General features: G+C 49.4%; 1 non-coding gene across 1 annotated transcript; it reads right to left on the bottom strand.

Annotated features, from left to right (window-relative positions):
* Positions 1–6,211: 6,211 nt before the first annotated feature.
* trnat-cgu (transfer RNA threonine (anticodon CGU)) lies at positions 6,212–6,283 on the bottom strand. Its single transcript has one exon. It is a non-coding gene; the product is annotated as a tRNA-Thr (tRNA).
* Positions 6,284–6,626: the final 343 nt, after the last annotated feature.

Below are 6,626 nucleotides of genomic sequence, written 5' to 3' on the forward strand. Positions count from 1 at the left end.
CTCCTCCTCGAGTTGCCTCTGGAGACGTGCAGCTTCCTTCCTCTCCCTGGCCGCCTTCCGTCTGCAGTACATCTGCGCCAGGGTTCGGGTCCCGTCCTTCACCGACTCCCACCATTCCACCACGGAGCTGTAGCCGTCTCTCAGATCAACCCAGCTCACGTAGTCTTTCCGGAACAGTGCCCTGAAGTCGTCTTCCTCCAGTATCTCCCAGTTCAGCTTCCAGTACCCACGACCGAATGCCGGCAGGCTGGTGTTAGCCACCACCGTCAAGCGACCGTGGTCGGAATACCACGCCGGGGACACCGTCGCCGATTCCAGGGAGCAGGTCGTGTGCAGGAAGATGTAGTCCAGGCGGCTGCACACTCCCCGGGAGTTTTTCCAGGTCGTTCCGGCGTCGTTAGGGCGGCACCGTCTGAAGCCGTCTACCAGGGAGAACTGCTTGAGTAGCGACTCCAGCTCTGCCGAGCTAGCGTCGCTCCCCTTCTCCCGGTCGACGTTGAAGTCCCCGCCGAGCACCATCTGTCTGTTGGTGGTGCAGCAGCTGGCCAGGTCAGCAAACACTTCCTTCAGGATAGAGGGTTCTGTTGGAGCATAGACGTTAATTGCTCTCAACTTCTGCCCCCTCCAGTCGATGTCTGCGACCAGGATCTGGCCCTGCACCACCGAGAAGGAGGAAACCAGCGTCATCTCTGGGTTTCCGAGGAGAATTCCCACTCCGGAAGAGTGGACCCCTCCTACGCTCCAGCATGATTCTCCCTTCGTCCATTCCCTGGTGAATGTCAGCTTGTCGCTTTCATCCTTCAGGTGGACCTCCTGTAAGAAACAAACTGAGAAAGACTTTGAGGCCAGATCATGAAAGACTCCCCGTCTTTTCACGGGGTCTCTCAGCCCTCTCACGTTAGTTGTTAGGAAGGTTAGTTTCACAGTCATGGTTAAACTAGTGAAAGTTAAACCTCCTCTCTGTACTTACAGTTGAAACTTGGGAGTCTACATCTGGGCACTGTTTAGCCTAGATGTAACTCCTCTCGTTCGGGTCCTGGGGGGAATATGCTGGGCTCCCTCCAGGTTTCGCTGGGGACTGAAATGTAAACATGCTGGACAGGTCCAGCCCTACCATCAGTCCGGGCTCCAGGCCGGCTTCGAAATAATCCTCGTCGTCCTCGAGGATACTCTCCGCCACCGCTTCGGGAAGGCTCCTTTCTTCCCTTTCTCCGGGAGTTTCGGGGGCCTCAAGTTTCTCCTGGGCCTCGGGGGAAGGGGGCTCCAATTTCTGGGCTGCCTCTTCCTGTTGTTCCTGGGCCTCGGGGGAGGGGGTTCCAACTTCCTGTGATGCCTCTTCCTGTTGTCCCTGGGCCTCGGGGGAGGGGGTTACCTCTTCCTGGGCTGCCTCCTCCTTTTGTCCGTGGGACTGGGGGGAGGGGGGTTCCGTTTCCTGGGGAGCCTCCTCCGGTTGTTCCTGGGCCTCGAGGGAAGAAAGTTCCGTTTCCTCTAGGACGAGGAAACGGTTTTCCCTTACCACTCTTTTTTTCTGTCCTTCCGAAAGTGGGTCCACCCTGGGTCTCTTCTCCCGCTATCGCTTTCCCTTTTTGCTGGGAGTTATCCAGGACCCTTACTCCGGTCGGCCGTCTTGTCCCTCTTCCTGGCGGCCATCTTGTGGCACCGATGCGGCTGGGGGTGTGGCCTCGGCAGTTTCGGTTCTCAGCGGGGGAGGTGCGGGTACTTTGTTCTCAGCCCTCTCCCTTTGTCTGGAGACCGGTTTCTGCCTGCCGGCTTCCACCACCTGCGCAAACGAAGGTTTGCTTACCTTACATTGGCGAACGAGGTGTCCCTCGGCGCCGCATCTGTCGCACTTTTTGGCTGCCCGGCAGGTTTTTGCCAGGTGCCCGTCCTCATTGCAGTTGTGACATCTGACTATGTCACATGTGTTTGTCTTGTGGCCGGACTGTCTGCACTTGCTGCAAAAATCCGGCATCTTGGGGTAGTAGAGGTACCCCCTGTCGGCTCCGATGTTGAAGCGAGCCGGGGGGTGCTGGAAACCGTCAACGCCCTCTGGGTCCTCCTTCAGGAGGACTCGGTACTGGCGTTTGCCGTACCAGACGCCTTTGTCCCTGATCTCTGTCGGTTTTCCCACCACGGTTACATACCTCCCTAGGTACGCTGTTACCCGTTCCGCTGGTACGTAGGGATTGTATGTGCAAACCGTGATGGTCCTCTGATTCGTCTTCCTCATCGGCTCCGGCCTGTAATCAGAGAAACCAGGGTGCTTACCTTTCTCCCTGATCAGTCTCGTTGCCTTTTCGTACGATGCATCCGTAGCCATGTAGGCCTCCATGTATCTCTCTGCCTTGTTGTCCTGGAGGCAGTAGAGATCTCCGGCCACCAACTGCAAGATCCCTCGCAGGAAGGTCATAAAGAAGGCCTTTGCAGTCGGTATCGGCTCCGTCTTCTTTGTCCAGTGGAACCGGATCAATGTCCTCTTGTCTGCCATCTCTGAGGGAGAAAAAAAAAAAGGAGGGAAAGAGAGAGAGCAAAGGGAGCAGCGAGGGAGCCCTGGCCTTTGTCCTTGTGGGCAAAGCCCAGCTAGGTGCAGGCGCAGGAGGAGAGAGAGAGAGGAGAGCGGAAAGTGCTTCCGGGTCTCAAGGAAGAAAGCAAGCACCGCGGGCAGGCCACGTGTACCTGCTCCCAGCCAAGAGGCCAAGGAGGCAGAGAGAGAGAGAGCGAGAGAGAGAGGGAGCGGATAGCGCTTCCGAGCCTCGAGGTGGAAAGCAAGCACCGCGGGCAGGCCACGTGTACCTGCTCCCAGCCAAGAGGCCAAGGAGGCAGAGAGAGAGAGAGCGAGAGAGAGAGGGAGCGGATAGCGCTTCCGAGCCTCGAGGTGGAAAGCAAGCACCGCGGGCAGGCCACGTGTACCTACTCCCAGCCAAGAGGCCAAGGAGGCAGAGAGAGAGGGAGAGAGAGGGAGCGGATAGCGCTTCCGAGTCTCGAGGAAGAAAGCAAGCACCGCGGGCAGGCCACGTGTACCCACTTCCAGGCAAGAGGCCAAGGAGGCGGAGCAAGAGAAAGGGGGAGGGGAGAGGAGAGGAGAGAGCAGAGAGAGAGAACGTTGATGCCGGATTCCACCCAGCTCAGCTGCTGCTTGGCCTTAACCCCCTAGGCTCAACCTAGAGCGATACCAGCTCAAGCACTCTTCAGAATCTTCGATCGCCTTCTAGACCTTTGGAAAGACAAGAACTGGGGGCATGCCACTTGAACTTGATCTTAGCCAAAAGGCCGAGAAGGCATAGGTTTCTTTACGGCATTCCTGAACTCTTTGCACTAATGAGCCCGGGCCTTTTTCCCGTCTCGCCGCTACGCATATGGGTCTTTTTCCGCTCTCCTACTCCCCATGGCTAGTCCCTTTGGACGTCCGTGACAGGTGCCCCTTTGGAATAGTTTTCAGAAAATGTGAGAAAAGGAAAGTTATGTACAGTAAGCTCTCACACACAGCTCTCAAACACAGCATTAGAGATTGGAATCTGATTGTAAAAAAAAACTGCCCGTCTCCCTGGCATTTAACGTTGCTGTTGTTTTTATTTTACATATTGTTAGCATTTTAATGAATTGTTAAAAGATTTATACACAAATCGCTAAATACAAAACGAAAAAAACCCAACTGTATGCAATTGACCATTCATATTCCTGAATTTTAAATCCCTGTGTTTATCTGTGTCCAAGTGCCTGGTGCAGCTATTTTGAAAGCATACCTCAAGGAGGACTTTACACGCAGTCTGGGGTATTTAGCTTGTACTGTGTGCCCTGTTTGCCTTTGTAAGCATTTGTTTAAAAAATAAGTTCACAATACGATAAAAACAGAGAAAGCACAAACTTAATAATATAACGATTCAAAATCAAAACCAAATCATATGAAGAAAAAGAGTCAATTTCCGCCTGCACTGATATCCCTTCAAATGTTTTAGAAGAACTCTTGACGTTAATAGAGTAGAAGCCTGCATTTCTTCTACTAAACGAGACTATGGGGAGTGAGTATTTTGATGTCGAACTGGGATTTAAATAAAGAGGAACACTACACTACATTGGGCTACGCGTGTGACAAAACGTTTATTTTAGACCTCTCGATAGCTCAGTTGCTAGCTCTTAAAACTGTAGAAAAAACAGCGAGTATGTCTTATGTCCCTGGTCTGAATCCAGTTTGAAGGATGGTGTTTTCTTGTTCCTTAATCAAAAAGTGAAAATTGCGAATTTGTCTTTCACTTTGACGTTCACCCGAAAGCTCAGTATACAAAGAAGTAGAGGCTCCTGTTCTGAATAATTCCGCTCTGAGACACCTGCGTTAAGTTAGAGCTGAGTCGGCTGGCTGAGCATGTTGCCTCCTTTACATTCAATAGGAGCCCCGACACTAAGAGAAACGTACAGAAATGGGTTTTATCGGGAACTTTTCATGTCCAATGCACTTGACATCTCCCACGGGCGACAAAGTTCATTTAGGACACCTTTCTTTCTTTCTTCTTTCAGCAGGAGTACAATAATGGCAACAACATGTTTGGAGTTCGGCATTTCATTTAGTCTGCGGAAACATCGTATCGGAATGAACTACCTGAGATAAAAGAGTAATTGCGGCTTCAGATCGTTTTTACAGAGCATTGCGTTGTTCTGTTCATGCTGACTACACGCTTTAGATATGTCATTTACTGCAAGCGTTGCTTTTCCAGGTTTTTCTGAAATTCCTCGCATTTGAGCCAGCACTAAAATATTTCATTCCCGTCGCTGAATACATCGTGGAAACGGTATTTGCAACGGAATGCTGTCACACATGAAACCTTTTTGTTATTCGGTTCTGAAGTTTGAAAATGAAAATAAAACGGGGGTCACCTCATAGGCTTGAAAGAAGTCCAAGCAGCATAAAAACCCATGAATTCTCACAAATTGCATTGTGCTGCAACTTTCTTCTGCTGCTGTTATAAATCAGCCTTAAACATTTGAATGCATACCTTACTGCTGCTAATCACATTCACATGTTTATGAAGCTTTTTTCTGTCCGTTATGCTTTTGCTAAGCAGTTTCTCCGTTTTCCTCGTACTGTGATTGTCAGCGAGCACAACAAGACTGAAACAGTGTAAAAGCAGGCAAAAAAGACAGGGTAAAACGCCTGACTGTCGGGAGTGGGATTTGAACCCCTGCCTCTATTTGGAGAGTGAAACACAAAGCTTAAAAGACACGAAGCTGTGAATTTGCTGTTTTAAACCGCTCGACTATCCTGAAAAAATGTGTGCTGATTGCACCAGTCGCATCCAATTTTCTGTAACTTTAGGATGATTGATACGACTGGACAAACACAATTTGTGGCGTTTAGCATGACATGGAAAACGGTACCGGAGCATTCGGGTCCGGACTACCAGACTCAGAAACAGTTTTTACCCCGCACTATCAAACTATTAAACTCCCAGCCTCTCTCACTCTCTCCTCACCTCTCACCTATGATCTGAACCTCACGGTGCCTTCTTTCTTACCAAAAACCCAAACACACATTGAAAATCTACCTCTACCATACATGTCAAAAGCTCACTCCCCATCATTTCTATCCCTTTATTTCATTCTTTTGATGCATGTTTTTGCACATAACCTGTTACCTTTTTGTTGTTTTGCACGCTGCCTGTTGTTTTTTGCACATCGGCTGTTGTCTCTGTCTTTCTTTTGTTATACAATTGTATTGTTGTTGTGTTTTCTTCTTTGTACTACTTATGTCCGAGAGCTTGCTAAATAGCATTTCGTTATACCATATACCTGTGTATGAGTATAATGACAATAAACTTGAACTTGAACTTTAAACTTGAACTTGAACTTGACATAGTCTTGCAGGCAGTATATTATTTTATCGTTTACTCGTTTAAAAAAACACGGTCTTCTCGTTTCTAAGTCAGATTTTTAGTGCTTTCGAACGTTCCTTCCAACCTGGACTGACAGCTCACCCGATCTGTTTGTGATCAGACCATGGAGTCGGGGGCTATACAAAGCGCACGTTCCTTCCCCAATGCTGAGGCGATCATTCAGAAGATGGGTGTGAAGAGAAACAAGCTTTGTCGACTAAAAAACAAGGCAGGATATGCAAGAATACTAATCACTGGCGACAGTTATGTTCTCTTACTATTGAGATCCCTACATTGTGAGTTTTTTTAAGACTTTGAAACTAAAGGAAAGCGGTGACAAATGAAACAGGCACGGGTGGGGTTTGAACCCACGCTCTTCGGTTTACGAGACCGACACCTTACCACTTGGCCACCGCGCCTACTTGTAAGCATGGGAATAAGGTTGTTCAAATTATTTTTTTCTGAATCTGGTTTACATCGCCAAATGTAAACCGGAGGCAGCAACAACAATAAAAGGGATACTTGTCCTTAAACTCGGACGTGATGTTCTGCAGACATGTGCACAATGTCCTGTTTTCTTGCAGTGTAGACATTTTGCTGTTCACGCTCCGCATTCATCTGCTTTGTGCGTTGTTAGTCCGCACCTGTAACATGTAATGTCAGCCGTCCCCTGTTCTTCTATTTCTCTAGCATGACTGCGTCCTGCTGCTCGGCTTTTGTTTGTAAAGTTTGAGCGAGCACCCCGTTCAGTGTCACTTTGTC

Source organism: Lepisosteus platostomus, chromosome 5, assembly GCF_059453375.1.
Source record: "Lepisosteus platostomus isolate fLepPlt1 chromosome 5, fLepPlt1.hap1, whole genome shotgun sequence".
Lineage (NCBI taxonomy): Eukaryota > Metazoa > Chordata > Actinopteri > Semionotiformes > Lepisosteidae > Lepisosteus > Lepisosteus platostomus.